At 46.2% G+C, this 15,669-nt stretch overlaps 2 protein-coding genes across 17 annotated transcripts in view; both read left to right on the top strand.

The window, feature by feature from the left end:
* The window catches only part of ATG7 (autophagy related 7), a 350,405-nt gene that overhangs the window by 56,783 nt on the left and 277,953 nt on the right, over positions 1-15,669 (top strand). The window lies entirely within an intron of this gene.
* The window catches only part of HRH1 (histamine receptor H1), a 97,603-nt gene that overhangs the window by 73,988 nt on the left and 7,946 nt on the right, over positions 1-15,669 (top strand). For 2 of the 15 annotated variants that reach the window (XM_070574743.1, XM_070574744.1), the window contains one exon: positions 13,368-14,730. The exons of 9 other annotated variants lie outside the window; for them this stretch is intronic. The gene's annotated coding sequence lies outside the window, so the exon portion shown is untranslated. Of the gene's footprint in view, positions 1-13,367; positions 14,731-14,854; positions 15,060-15,669 lie in introns of those variants that run through there. 4 more of the 15 variants (XM_070574745.1, XM_070574752.1, XM_070574753.1 and 1 more) reach the window with 4 other exon arrangements.

Raw genomic sequence — 15,669 nt, 5'->3', positions numbered from 1 at the left:
GAGCAGTGCTGTCAGGGGTAGTTGTCGTGGATGCTGGATGCAGTGGACCTGGCAGTGAGAAGCCCCCGGGCCGCTGCCCCTGACCTGCTGCGAGATCTTGGTAGCGGCTTCTCCCTGCGGTCGGATCCCTCCTGGTTTTCCTGACATCCTCGTCCCTTGTAAGAACGGTAACTGAGGCTAGCGGGCTGCGTGCTGGGACCCGCGGTGCTCAGGGCTGAGCCTGCCCGTGCTTGTGTTTCCTCCAACGATGTGCAGAGCTCTGTGCACCCTGGGGAGCAGCGGGCGAGGAGAGGCAGGATGACCAAGGCCCCCCCCCCCCCCACCACCGTGCGCCACGGGGCCGTGAAAATGCGCCCAGATGCTCCGCGGAGACAGTAACTTGCTTTCTGATGTTCAGTGCGGGGAAGATAATGCTGTTTTGACCCTTCTGGTCTTGGGGTGTCCCCTGTAAGCCTTGTTTGCCCTGTATTGCCTTTACCCAGTGGCGTGACCCTGAAGAACAGACAAGTGGAGGGTAATTACAGCCACATCGGGAAGGGCCACCGGCCTGTCACAGAGTTCCTTTTCATGGTGGGGTTTCATTCAGAATCCTGCTTCCCCAGAGCGTGAAAGAGATGACTGGCCAATCCCTGATTCCTTAAATGAGCTTGACAGGACAAAGCAAGTCCCATGAGTGCCTAGAGTTGCCACTCCCTGAAGTATCTGGGCGCGGGATATGAGTTCGTAAGAAAATTTAATTTAATATGTAACAATTCAGTCAATGCACTGGCAGCTCCTAGAAGACACTTCCCTTCAATCTACCCTGAATTCCCAGGAAGGTTACTTCTAAAGATCCCCTCCAACCAATAAATCCTGTCCTGTGAGGCCCCCTCAGCCTAGCGTGCTGTAAGCAGCTGCTTGGTTTCTTATTTACTTATAATTGTGGTAAAATAGGCATAACATGAAGTTTACTATTTTCACCATTTTTTAGCTGTACAGTTCAGTGGCATTCAAGTACATTCGCATTGTTGTGCACCATTGCCACCATCCATCTCCAGGACTTTTTTCATCTTGCAAAACTGAAACTCCACCCCCATTGAACATCCCCATTGAACATCCCCATTGAACTCCTCCCCCCCCCCCCCCCCCAGTCCCTGGCAACCACCTCTCTTTCTGTCTCTGTGAACTTGACTCCTCTGTGTGTGAGTGGAATCAAGTATTTGTCTTCTTGTGACTGGCTCATTTCACTTAACGTAATGTCTTCAAAGTTCATTCATGTTGTGGCATGTGTCAAGATTTCCTTCCCTTTTAAGGCTAATAGTCCGTTGTATGGATATACCACATTTTGCTTATTCATTCAGCCATTGTTAGACACTTGAGTCGCTTCTACCCTTGGCTATTGTGAATCATGCTGCTGTGAATATGGGTATATCAGTGTCTTTTTAAAATTACCCAATAATCTTGATCAGGAAAGTTCTCTTGGCAGACATTTATGAAAACTATGATTATTTTCCATTTCCATTCTCTGGCTTCCATGATTGCTTTCCTAAGAAGCTAAGTGGTTCCCATGTGATTGTAAATTCCAGGTGTTGTGTGCAAATTTGACTAAAATACTGAAATCTGAAGCTATTTGCCTATCACCCATCCATTTGTTCAACTTCCTCCAAGTTCACTGCACTGTTTAAATTGCTTATAACCAGTGGAGGTTTTAGTGAGTTCTGGAAAATGGGAAGAGGGAAAAAAATCCGTGGAGAAAAGTAGGATTGAAGCAGGTGCCCATTTAGGAAAAAGATGACAGGCCGCCCAGAAGCAACAGTGGTCTGAGTTTCTGACTGGCGACATGCTGTGTGGCCGGAGCCAACTCATGTACCTATGAAGGCAGAGCAAGTGGTTCTCTGTATCCACTGCAGTTTCAAGCCACTGGGAAGTGTTCACCCTCTGTCTGAAGGACAAGCTCCCACTTCTGATCAAGGTACTTCACATCCCACCGGTAAGCATGTTGGACACTCGACATAGTTGTCCACATGTGTCAGAAAGAATTTCCCCTTTTCAGAGCCATGCTCTTAAAATGCAGATGTTCCTTAAAGAGAAATCTGAATTTTTGACCTATAAGGACTTTTAGGGTTCGTTCTGCTTTATTATCACACTGTGCTGTGAGGGTCTTCGGGGGAGTCTGGGGCAAAGAGAGAGGGAAGAGCCAAGCACATGGGGCTCTGGGTCTCCCACTTCTCCACTCCAACCAGAGCAACCTGCTTTTATCGGTTTGATACAATTTTTTACATGAACCAGTAGCTGCAATACCAAGAAAAGACAGGAAAAGTTTGAAAGCCTCTGATCTATTGCAACCCCCTTGTTTCATGGAAGAGGCCCAGAGAAGTTGAGAGAAGAGCTCAAAGTCACACAGCAAATTTATTCAACAGATATTTTCTAAGCACCCACCATGGGCCAGATGCACAGTAAACAAAGATGAGTGCACAAATCCCGTGCCGTGAGGAGTGCAGCTCTTCTCTCTAGGATAGCCCCTCTGTATGGGGAGCTGTCAGTGAGGAAGGAGACAGCCCTCCCCCGACCCACAATATGTTCCAGCCTCATCATCCTCACCCCCACCTACAAGTGGTGGCTGCTCTCTTGTGCTCGCCAAAGGGAACAGACAAGTGTGCTCCTTAGGACATTGTTCCCCGACCATCTCATTTCATCCTTGCCGAAGCTCTGCGAGCTGTGTACCGTTAAAGACAAAAGTAGTCAATGATGCTTCTTGAAGATGTTCAGGCCGCCTTTATTCAGGACATTCGTTGTAGGGTTAGGGACCACAGCAATGGGATTCTAGAGTCGGGGAGAGAGATGGGGCTCAGGTCTGAATATGGCACGGACAAGTGGAATTTATAGCCAAGGAGCAGGGCTGGAGTCAGTGGATGGAAAATGACTGAAAAGAAACATCAGGGGAAAGGAAGGTTCTGGCTAAACTGACCTCAGAGGATTCTTGCCAAAGCCAGGCCAGGGTGATCACGCACCTGGGGGCTGGTGCTGATGAGGAGCCTGAGCAGGTGTCAGGGCGGGGTTCTGGTGAGGCTGACCCGGCAGGGTTCTTCCTGAACCCAGATTTTACAAGGAAGGGCACAGATGGCCTAGGAGAACATTCAGGAGCCTGACTAAGGTGTGGTCAAGCAAAGAATCTTTGTCAGAACCTAGTGCGTGCTAAGCTGTGCCAGCACCTGAGGCTCCAAAGCTGATTAAGACATGGCTCCTGTTCCCAAGGAACTTGCAGCCCAACAGGGGAGAGCAAAGCTCTGCATGAATGACCACAGCACAGAGTCAGCGCTGAGTGCCAGCAGGAGGGATTGGTAACTTCACCAGCTTGGAGTTCTGGTTGGGGAGAGAGGAGATGCATCCAGCCAGGGGAACTGGCATTGGAACTGCACCTCTGTTGTCTTCCCAACTTTTAGGTGATGAATTTGGATGTTGGAGTCAGGCAGCCCTTGCTTCAAAGCCCATCTGGGCCAGAAAGCTGTGTGAGCTTGGGCAAAGGATGGGGACAGTCTCATCTGACAAACCTGGGTAATAAGAATAGTTCCTACCTCAGGGGGTTTCAGTGAGGATTAAATGAGATGACGCATGTCCAACTCTTGGCCTTAATAAATGTAGCTCTTATTTCCCGACTTAAGAGCTCAGGTGCTGGTGGGAGAGAAGCATTGCAGACCGAGGCGGTGACAGGCTCGGGGCAGAGGGGAGAGCGGGTTGAACAGGACGCTCATGTGCTGGTGCCAAAAGCATGGAAAGGATGGTGTGCTGAGAAATGCCATGGGAAGGGTGGATCCAGGCGACAGAGGGGGCCCCTCCAATCCCAAACTGAGGACCTGGGTCCCCTGAGCTCAGTTATGAGCTCTAATAGTTTTCTTGTAGATTCCTTAGGATTTTCTACGTACAAAATCATGTCATCTGCCAACACAGATAGGTTTACTTCTTCCTTTCAAGTCTCAATGCCTTTATTTTATTTTCACGCTTAGTTGCTGCTTTTAACTCCTTTTGTGACTTGGTGAGAACCAGGCCTGATTGGACTCAGAGAGAGGGACAGACCACCCTTTGGAGGGCATCATGAGGGAGGGTATGCAGGCACAGCCAGGCGAGTGCCAGGTGCCTCTCTCAAGCTCCGATGTGACACAGGCTCCCAGGCATCCCCAACTTGTGAGCAGAGAGGAGAGCGCAGGTAAATGCTTTCCTGCAGCACTCATAGCTGGAGCATGTTTCTGAAACATTCAGTGCCTGCTTATTGAGCACCTCCCTGGTTCTTGGAGCTGAGGACACAGAGATGACTCAGACTTAAATGTGACACCCGCAGTCTGATGAAAAAGTTTGGTCAATAATTAAGGGATTACAACCCAGCTTGACACAGTTTAGAATAGATGTCTGTACAAAGTTCAGGAAAACCCTGGAGAAGGAAGCAAATGAACCCTGTCTGGTGGAATTAAGAAAAGCCTTAAAGGAAGTGACATCAGAGCTGATTGTAAATAATTAATTGAATGTCTCGCCAGGCTGAGAGGAAGAGAAGGCATCCCTGGCAGAGGGAACAGCATTTGCAAAGGTAGGAGGCTGTGAAAGAGCTGGGCCTCGTGGGGAAAGTGGAGCATCAGAGGATGAGGCTGCACCTGATGTGGAGTGCAGATGGAAAAGGCTCTTGTATGACAGGGTCAAAGGTTTTACCATGCAAACAGAGTAGAACCTGTTTTTGAATGTTTATCTCTTGGGCTTCTGTTGTACTGATTGGAGTCAGGAATGAAGAAGAGAAGGCACTGGGGAAGCTAGGTGCATTTCTGAGAGATGCATGGTGCCCTTCGATAGGTCAGGAAGCTTGGAGAGTGAGTGAGAGAAAGAAAGAGGTCATAATGTGGGAGCCAATGCAAGCTCATGTTTTTAGAGGGGGAAGGGAGATGTGACGGTGAGCTGCTGACACAGGAAGTGGCACTGTGGGGTGATAGATGAGGGAGAGGTTCTTTAGGATTTTTTTTTTTTTTTTTTTTTTTTTTTGCCTCTTTGAGAGTCTTCAGTAAAGATTTAAGTTATTTTCCAACTTTTTTCTTTCTGGATGTTTAACTTGAATTTCTTCTGAATGTGATACTGTGGTTAGATCAGACGCAAGACAGCCCTGTTTTATTTGGGTTATGTTTGTATTATACATGGGGGGTTATTCTATGGATGCTGTTATGTCCTGACAGCAATGGCAAACCATTAAAGAGTTTCAGATAGGAGAAAGAGGGGATTGGATTTGTGGCATTAGAAAGAGTATCTAGCTTCTGTGTGTGGAATGGGCTGAAGCGGCCACGGCCAGGATGCAGACGGTCAGTTAGGGAGCTGTGAGAACAGCTGAGAGGAGATATTATCCAAGTCTGCACCAGAGCAGCCGTGGCACAAATGGTCATCGTCTCTGCTCTTCAGTAATGCGTAATGCAAATCTTAAAGCAGGCCTAAGTACGAGGGGACAGCAGCGGGAAGGGAGTCCCCTTTCTCTGGATGATTAAGGTCTTAATCCTATCCCGAGGTCTTGGGTTTTCTTTGTGCAAACACACACCTCGCAGGAGGTTTACTTGAGCAGCTCGGGGCTTTAGTCTGCCTGCTGAGACTCGCCTTCTCTTCTGCAGTGATTGGAGAGATCCAGACGGGACCACTTTCTTCTTGGTCTCTTGACTCACACCCACCCTCTAGGAACTTTCTCTCTGGGCGTGAATAGAGTCTGTCCTTACATTTGCTCAAGGAAGAAGCCAGAAGGTAATGTTTGCTGTCAGTCGCTAGGGAGATGATTGCTGTTGGGACTGGCCAGTTCACCTGCAGGACAGAAAGTTCTCGGATGAACTAGGACACAGCCCCGGCTTCCTCTAGGCACGTTGGAACAAGGGGGAGAAGGGCGAGTCTTACTTGTGTTTCCATCTCCAGGAGCTTGGCTGAGCATAACACCTGGTATCGCGCTATTGCTTAATTAATACTTCCTGAATAGGTTTGTGAATTGGCAAACATGAAACCCTGAAAATGGTCACGTGGGTCAGGACTGTGATAAGTTAAAGGTGGAATTTGTTCATTCATTCATTCCTCATTTATTGAGCTCCTCCTACCACTCAGCTTTGGGTTAGGATAATGGTTCACAACCTTGGCTGCATCTGGAGAATTTTCAAAAATCCTGAGACCCAGACCACACTCCAGACCAATTAAATCAGAATCATGGCCAAAAGTGGGACCCAGGCATTGGTGTTATTTTTAAAGCTCCCTGTGTGATACCAATGTGCAGCCAAGGTTGAGAACCACCGGGCTAGGTGCTACGGTTATAGGCGAATATCATATTGTCCCTGCCCTTGTAAGGATCAAAGTCTAAGTGAAGGATACCTGAATTCCTTCATTCGTTCATTTATTCGTTCAGTAGAAGACAGAGAATTAAATGCCTTAATAGAGATATGGAAACAACACTGTGGGAACCCAGAGGAAGGAATGTTTAGATGTGACTAAAGGATACAGGAAAGCTTCAAAGAGAAAGGAACTTTTAAAGTGGGTTTTGTAAGGTGAACAGAAGTTCATCAATATCTTCCTTCCTCCACTCTTCCTTCCCTCTTTCCTTGCCTCCCTCCCTTCCTTCCTCTTTTCTTCCCATATTCTTTATCAACCCCCCCTTTCTCTTTTTTATCCTTCTCACTTTGTTCCAGGCAAGCCATGAAATAGGCCCAGAAGGAGACAATAGCAAACAAAAATGAGGTCCCAACCCTCAAGGCACATCCTTTTCCTGGAGTAGGAAATAACATGTGCAGAGCCCCAAAGGCTGAGAGAACCTGGGGTGTTTGGGGACCGTGACTTCATTTTTACTGGACTGTAGTGGGCCAGACATGAAGGAAATGTCATGCCAGCAGCCTAAGGAGTTTGAGCTTTTCCTTAAAGGCATTTAAGAGCCAAATAATTGTATGATGAGATTTAAAATAGTGTTTATCACATTTTAGGTGGTCTCTGAAGTGGCTCTAAATGGTACAGAGATGTGGCATTAACGAATGGTGACTCACACTTGTTTTCGATCCTTCTGCTTACCTCCGGGAGAGTCTCAGATTAGCGCTCTATATTTACGTCTCTTGCCAATTTTAGGAAGTTTTCAGCCATTGTTGCTTCAAGGACTTTTTCATCCCCACCCTCTTTCTCATCAGCTTCCAAGATTATGATGACACGATGGTTTGCTCTTTTGTTATAATCTGACAGGTCCCTGGGACTCTGTTCATTTTCCGTTTCGGTCTGTTTCCCTCTGGTGTTCGTACTGGGTAATTTCTGTCTTCTGCCCTCCAGTTCACTGACCCGTTCTTCTGTCCCCTCCATCCTACTGTTGAGCCATACCCTGAGCTCTTTTCAGTTATTGGATTTTTCGGTTCTAGAATTTCCATTTTCTGCTGCTTCTCGTCTTCTGTTTCTTTCCTGAGACGTTCTCTGTTTTCATTTGTTTCAAGTGTGTTCACATCTGCACGTTGAAGCATATTTATGATGACTACTTTAAAATCTTTGTCAGGTAATCCTAACGTCTCTGTCGTCTTGGCATTCGTATCTATTGACTGCTTTTAAAAAATTCGGTTAGAAACCTTCCCATTTTTGATAGGTGATTTTCCACTGAAATGTGGACGTTTTAGGTATCATGTTACAGGACCCTGGGTCCTCTTTGGGGCTTCTGTTGTGTCTGGCCATCTGTGACGCTGCTGCTGCTGCAGGGAAGCAGGAGGCAGTGGGGAGAGCCTGCACCACCTCAGCACTTCCAGGTGGGCGTGGAAGTGCAGACGCCCCGCTCAGCTTCTGTGGCACCTGGAGGGCGGGGGTCTCCATTGCAGATGAGCAGGCGGGGAGCTCTGGCCCCCACATGGCCTCCAGGGATCCCTCCCTGGCTGGGAGGGATGGATGTGCCTCTTACTGCTCCCCTCATGGCCCCCACTGACAATCGGGGCTGCAGGTTGGGTGCAGGGCTTCCCTCCATCGGATGGGGATGAAAGTCCCAGCTCCCTGCTGGGGGCTGCAGGGACACCACCCTGGCAGGGGGCTTGGGGTGCCTTGTTGCAGCCTGACAGAGGTGGCAACTTGGCTCCCCACTCAGCCTTTGCTGGCTAGGACGGAAACAGGGCTCCAGTGTTTTCTATGGTGTCTGGCTGCAGTAGGGCAGATATTGTCTAGAAGTTTTCTGTTTTGCTAGACTGCCCCTTTCCTGGCTAGACACAGCAGGCATTTGTTGGGGGTTTTTTTTTTGTCTGTGCCCCCTGGCTTTTCTGAGTTGCCAGCTTCTTCATCGCAGACTCTCAGATACATGTGGCCAAATGAAAGCCTGGGGAACTCAGCGCTGTGCTGTTCTGCGGGTCCTGGGGTTCCAGCTGGGCTGTCTTTGCCTCTCCACCTTTCAGAGTCATCTTCTGTTTGCTTTAAATATAGTGTCCAGGGTATTTAATTGTACTTAGCCGAAGAAGGAGGAAAGGCATCTGTGCTTCATCTTCCCAGAAACAGAAATCTCAGTAGGTTTTAAAAGCTCCCCAGGCAGCCAACGTTGAGAACACTGGTGTAGGCTGCAAGCTCCATGAGGGCAGGGATCGTGTCTGTCCTCCTCCTATCAGAACACCTGTAACTGACAAAGAGCATCTCTCAATAAAGATTTTTTGGATGGATGGAATGGACTGATGGAAGGAAGGGAGAACGAATGGATAGATCGGTGAATGAAGGAGTCCATGGAGAGCAGAACAGAACCAGCAGCCAGGCTGATTCACACTCACCCATGTCCCCATGCATCCGTCACACTTAGGTCCCTACACATACATTGACACTCACCCAGACCCCGGTTTAGAGACGTCTGGCCTCAGAACCAGTGGGAGGGCTTGACCAGCAGGTGGCGCAGCGGAGCCCCAGGTGTGGCCGGGGCACAGCCAGCCACAGCGTCACTTGACTGAAGGATTCGGAGACATTAAAGAAACTCCTAATTACCTAGGAGCTCCCTCTTGTAAACATCGCATCTACCTCTCCTTTCTCTTCTGCCAGCTCTTTTATTTACCTCAATATCATAAATAATTTTTTTTTCCTCAGGAAGAGAATGGCCTGGATAACTTTAGTCTTTGAAAATTCCTTTCTTAAGGCTTAATCTCCAGGAATTTGGAACCAAAAGAAAATAGTATTCATCGTATCCCGAAATGATACGTGTGTGCGCTGGGCCTCGTGTTGTGTGCACTGTCCTTGTCTACTGTTAGCACGGATGTTTGTGCTTCCAATTCCGTGAAACCTTTATTTGAAGTCTTTATTGACTTACCTGTTTCTCACCATAGGGAGAAGGGGGGCAGGGAGGGTGGGAGGAGGAGAGCTCTGAAGCTCATTCAAATGTCTTAGAAGGTGGGGGTCACTTGGGCCTTTAAGAAACTTGCTCTTCAGTGGCCCTTGGATCTTAGTGCAGCACACGAAGCCCTCTTTGTTCCAGAAGCCTCTGTTTCCACCTCTTTAAAATGAGGGCAAAAAGGGTTCCTTTATTGTGAAGTCGGCATCACTGTGAGGATTAAATGAGGCAGCACCGGCCACCTCCCAGCCCGATGCTGGTTCGTAGAAAGTCTTTGAAATGCTGCTTTTCTTTTCCTTCATTGCTTTTCAAGGCCCGAGCGTGAGAGGTCATGGAACGGGGCTTTTTATATTTCTTTTCGTTGCCATTTAGTGATAATTATCCTTCAGCTTCCCTTTTCTGTGCCTAATTTTTAAAATCCCAGCCTGTCACACCAGGGGTAGGAGATAGAAGAAGCAGACAAACAATCAAACGAGTCCAACCTCCCAAACTCGTAAGGCAAATTATAAAGTGAAAGAAGATGGTAGAGGTGCAGGAGGAGAGGGTTATGTGGCTAAGTCATTTCTGTACTTCCGCTTCTGATAAATAACTAAGAATTTGTGTGTAACATCTCACTGTGCCCCTTTTACAAGAAACCATGAGATACATTTTATCTAAAACTTAGTACCAGCTAGAGTTGTCCTTCTGCTAAGCAACTAAGTGACACTAGACTCTTGTAATTGATCCTGTTTCCCTCTTTGCTCTGGCTCCTGGGAAACTCAGAGTGAAGTTTGTGGCCCAACACGAGTGGCTGTTTGGGACTCACCCTAGTTTCATCCTTGTTTGTCTAACACTTCTTTATTTTTATTTTTTTAATCCTAGTGCCTGGTAGGTATTTTGGGGAGCAACACTGGTATATACAGAAGTAGGTTTTGAAAACAGAGAGATCTGGAAACCCAGGCAGCCTCTTTCTTAGGCCATGGAATTCTTTTCTAAAAAACTTTATTGAGGTATAATTTACATACCATGAAATTCACCCATTTTAAGTGAATCATGCAATTCAATTATTGTTAGCAAATTTACAGAGTTGTACAATCATTGTCAGAATCCAATTTTAGAACATTGTCATCACTCCCAAAAGACCCTTTCCCATCCCCACCCCCAGGCCCAGACAGCCACCAATCTGTCTTCTGTTTGTGTGGAGTTGTCTATTCTGGACATTTCATATGAATGGAATCAGACAATGTGTTGCCTTTTGTGTCTGGCTTCTTTCACTTAGCGTGATTCATGTTATAGCAGATGTTGGTACTTTCTTACTGACAAATAATATTCGATTGCCTGGATATCCCATATTTTGATTATCCACTCACCAGTTGATGAACATTGGGTTGTTTCCTCTTTTTGGCTATTATGAATAATGCTGTGAACATTCACATACCAATTTCGTGTGGACATATATTTTCAGTTCTCTTGAACTATATATCTAGATGTGAAATCTCTGAGTCATGTGGTAACTATGTTTAATTGTTTGAGGAACTGCCAGACTTTTCCACCATGGCTGCACCATTTTGCATTCCCGCCAGCAGTATATGAGGGTTCTCATTTCTCCACATCCTCTTCAACACTTATTATTATCTCTCTTTTTAAATTATGCTCATCCTAGTGGGTGTGAAGTGGTACCTCCTTGTCATTTGGATTGCATTTCCCTGATGACTAATGATGTTGAGCATCTTTTCATGAGCTTAGGAGCCATTCCTGTATCTTCTTTAGTGAAATGTCTATTCAAATTCTTTGTTCATTTTTAAATTGGATTCTTTGTCCTCTCCTTATTGAGTTGGAAGCGTTCTTCATCTATTCTGGATACATTAGATATATGGTGTATCAGATATATCATATAGAGATATTTTTCCCATTCCATAGCTCTTCACTTTCTCAGTGGTGCCTTTTGAAGCTCAAAAGGTTTTTAATTTTGAAGTCCAATTTAGCAATTTTTTTCCTTTCTTGGCTGTGCCTTTGGTGTCATATCTAAGAAATCTTTGCCTAACTCAAGGTCACAAAGCTTTTTTTGTATGATTTCTTCTAAGAGTTTTAAGAGGTTTAGCTCTTACATTCAGTACCATTGTCACCTGTGAGTTAATTTTTGTGTATGGTGTGAGAGAAAGGTCTAAATCCATCTTTTTTGCACATGGACATCAGCTGTTGCAGCGTGTAAATCATCACATTTGTCTGCTGCCTCCCCCTCTCCCTTCCTCCACTTCGGCATGCCTGGAGATGAGCAACGCTGCCCCTCGGTGGCTTCTTCAGCCCCCACCTTCCCATCACTTCAGTTCAGGAGACCAACAGACTGTCTTGAAAGCACAACCCCAGCTCCAGCTTTCCAGAAGAGAGAATTGGGCTGATGGGCCCATTTGGGGGCGGATGACGACCTCTGGTCCAGTCACAGGTGCCCCGGGGTGGGCGTTACACAGTTTAACTATGGCTGCCAGGGCCCACCCCTAGGTGGATGCTGTGTCTCAGAGAAAGAGGCTTGTTGTGAGCTGGGCAAATACTCTAAAAGTCGTCCGCTCTGGGGTCGTTACCTCATCTTCCGTACTCTGGATCCCCCTGTGAACTAGCTTGACATTTGCAGCTCAGGGCTCACAGGTCATGTCCCCAAAATTGGTTCTGCTTGACCTGTGTTCAAGTGTTCAAGAAAACAAATGAAACAGTTGAATAATTAACAACATTTAAAAACTAAAAGATTTCATGTAAAAATCCAGTTTTTGTGGTTCATTTAAAAAATAGGCAGATCTGGACTTGCAGCAGTTGGTGGCATCTGAGTGGCAGCTGTCCTCTTTGGACAGAGAATATACTTGTCAGCTTGCCCCAGTCCCCATCACACCTTGTTCTACACACGGCCCCCTGTTCTTATTAATTTTTCCTCTCTGACTCTGTAGACTTTGGAATGTGTACCTCCACCCCCAGAAGAAGCTTCGGGGCCACTCTCTGCCCACAAGGTCCCCTACCCAGAGGCTGACTGTTAACCCAGCCCTGCCCTAGATTCTAAGTCAGCCACATTCCTACAGTACTGCACTCATAATGGGATTTTGCTATTTGCAATCTGCTCTCTGCACCGCTGCCAATGGCACTGATAAACCTGGATGTTTTATGGAAATTATGCCCTGGCCAGACTCAATGACAATACACAATCCTTGGGGCACCCTTATGCATGGCGCCTCTTTCTTCGGAATTAGAGCAAAGACATCAATGTTCTGACTTACTTGACGGGAATAACCATCCAATACAAATGAGGCAGACGGTGGAGCAGTTTGGAACGGGGAGTGGTGGGAGAGGCAGTTCAGAATATAGCAAGAAAGAAATCCCAAACTTTCACTTTTTACTGTAGAAAATAAAAGGTGTGCCAAGAATGTGGAAGACATTTCTTTTTTAAACATTTTTTTGATGGAATAAGTCTGTTTTATTTTGTTTTTTAAAATGAGTGCAGCTAGTTCTTGTTTTGCCTATTATAAAACTAAGGCATTCTCATTGTTGAAATTTTGGGAAATACAAAAGATAAATCTTTATCTTTCTTGATCATCATCCACTACCCAGAGGAAACCACTGTTAATATAAGATAATAGAAATTCACTCTCGCTCTAAGCCTGTTAACAGAATTGACATCATCCTGTACAAACAATGTCTGTTGTAAATTTAATTTCCTGATAAACATTTTCTCATATCATTACTGGCACTCCATAAATGTGATTATCGATGACTGCATGATATTCTCTTCTGTAGCTATCCCATAAAACATTTAGTTCCCAAATGTTAGACTATTTCCTTTTATTTCCTATCGTATATAAATGTTGCAGTAAGCATCTTTGTACGTAAATCTTTATTCATGTTTTGGATTACCATGAAAGAAATGTCTAACAATAAAGTTTCCAGGAAAAAGTAGAAAAGTTAGCTGAAATGTATCAATATTCATCAATAGAATAAGTCTTTTCTCAAATTTCTGTTGGTTTAAACATCTTTTTGAAAAATATGCCCACACCTTCTGCATTTAGGTCCCTCTTGCTGTGTGTTCTGCTGTTCTTTATCCATGTGTGTCTCATTTTTTCAGAGGTCATCCAGTAAACTTCTGTTAAGCATCTATCGTGCGCCAGCCTGGTCCCAGCACAGGAGAATGGCAGCGAGTGTAAAGGTGTGGGCCCTGCCGTCAAGGTGGTCACGGGCGTCGCACTTCAGAAACAGAAATTGTGGACACACGCCATGCCTTAGAGGTGCTCCCTGGTTAGTTGGGGAGAATCAGCCAAACAAGAATGCTAAGATAAGTGATGGCAAGGGGAGTGTTAGAAGTGTTGTGGGCACACAGAAGGAGGAGCAGCGAAGAGCTTCAAGACAAAAGGGTGCTCTGGGCAGAGGAAACAGCGCAGGCCAAGGCATAGAGGTGTGAACGAGCCGTGTTACATCTTGGCCCCAACGTGCCTTTCCAGACTTGTCATTCTGCGCTCCAGTTACTTCCAGTGATTCCCTCCCAATTCTTCGAACGCAGCTCTGTGCTTTTATTCTTTCTTTTACTCATCCTTAAATTCCTCTCCCTTCCTCCCAGTCAACTTCTACTCATCCTTCAAGGCCCAACTCACACGTCGAGGCTTCTCTGATGTCCTTTCTGACATCCGCACTCTACCCTGGGAGCGGCTGTTCCTCCCTCCTCTCTCCTGCCACCTGCTTTGAGCTTACCTCAATCATCACACTCGTCCCAGCTGTACAGAATTTTTAATTCAATTTTTTAATCCTCTTTGTTTATCTTTTGTTTTCTTCTCATTCTAATTGACAAACTCCTTGAAGTCAGGGGCAGTGTATCAGTTAGGATTCAGTTTGGCTATGTGTGATAAAAAACCTAAGCTAACCCGGAGGTGGAGAGTCCTGGCTGGTATGGCAGCTGCATGGTCATCAGAGACCTCAATTCCTGCCAGGTTGCTGCTTTACCTTCCTCATTTTGTGGCTTCCTCTTGGTGCCAAGACTGTTGCTTAAACTCTATACATCCTATCAACATTCCAGCTACCCAGAAGAAAGAAGGGCCAAAGAAAAGAACACATCCTCCCTTTAGGGCTGCTTTCTGGAAGTTGCAAATTACATTTTCATTGGAACTTAGTCACATGATGACATAGTCACCAGCTACCAGGGAGCCTAGGAAATGTAGTCTCTATTCCAGGCGTCTCTATTCCAGGCAGCCGTGTACTCAGCTAAAAAGCAGAAGTCTGTTGCAAAATAGAGGAGAACTGATATTGGAAGACAATTAGCAATTTCTGCCACAGTGGAAAACAAGGAGAGGTCAAGGATGATTGCTCTGATCCAGCCTGGGCTGGCTGTGGGATCATGGCGTCACTCACCAAGAAATGGAAGAAAATAATAGCTGCTGGTAATTGAACACTTCCTGTATGTCAGGCACTGTATGAGATGCTTTGTCCACATTTCAAAGGTGAGTGAAACTGAGACTTGGTGAGGTGAGAGATCTCGCCCAGCTAATAAGGCAGAAACAGGGTTAGAGCACAGTTTACTGCTTTACAAAGCCCGGGTTCTTAACTGCTGTTCTATTTTGCCAGCCAAATGAGCTCCAAGCCTCCTGTGGACCAGCGTTGCTGAAATGGGAGGGAGAGTGGAGAGGGTGAGGCCACTGAGAGCAGCATTTGGTATATAGCATCTCTCCAAACCCTCCAGTTCCTCTTGCCTCCCCTCCCTGGCTGTCAGCAGAGATCCCTGCCCATTGGTGTCTGTTATCTAAAACCAGTGTCTGCAAGTTTTTCTTAGGTAAATAATTGTCATTGGGAAAGCAGGAGTATTTCTAATTTGGAATCAGATCCAGGCCACCTCTTGTTGCGTACCTCCCATGACAGGGAGCTTACTATCTCTCCAGGTAATTCATTGCATTGTTAGATAACATCTATTTTTAGAAAGTTCTTCCTTACCTTGAGCTGAAAGCTGCATTCTTTGGCAGTTCAGGTGCATATTCTTCAGTTAGATCAGTGGTTCTCAACTAAGGATCATCTTGACCCCACTGGCAATGTATAGAGATATTTTTGGTTGTCCCTGGGAATGCGGGGAGGGTGGTACTGGCATCCAGTGAGTAGAGGCCAGGGATGCTGCTAAACATCCAACAATGTACAGGACAGCCCTTTGCAACAAAGAATTATCCAGCTCAGAACGTCAATAGGACAAAGGCTGAGAAACTCTGAGTTAGATAGACCTAGGTTTGATTCTTGGCTTCACCATCTGCTTCCTAGCCGTGTGACCTGGGGTAAGTTGCTTCCCCCTTCTGAGCCTGAGCTGACTGCTTCTTCATTTCTACCTGGGGGATCATTGGAAGACCTCCCTGTGGGCTTGTGGTGGGCATTTAATAAGGGATACAGCTTTCCCCCCG

Source organism: Equus przewalskii, chromosome 15 (assembly GCF_037783145.1).
Source record: "Equus przewalskii isolate Varuska chromosome 15, EquPr2, whole genome shotgun sequence".
Lineage (NCBI taxonomy): Eukaryota > Metazoa > Chordata > Mammalia > Perissodactyla > Equidae > Equus > Equus przewalskii.
The sequence above is the reverse complement of the archived record's forward strand: the minus strand, read 5'-3'. Positions and strand labels throughout refer to the sequence as shown.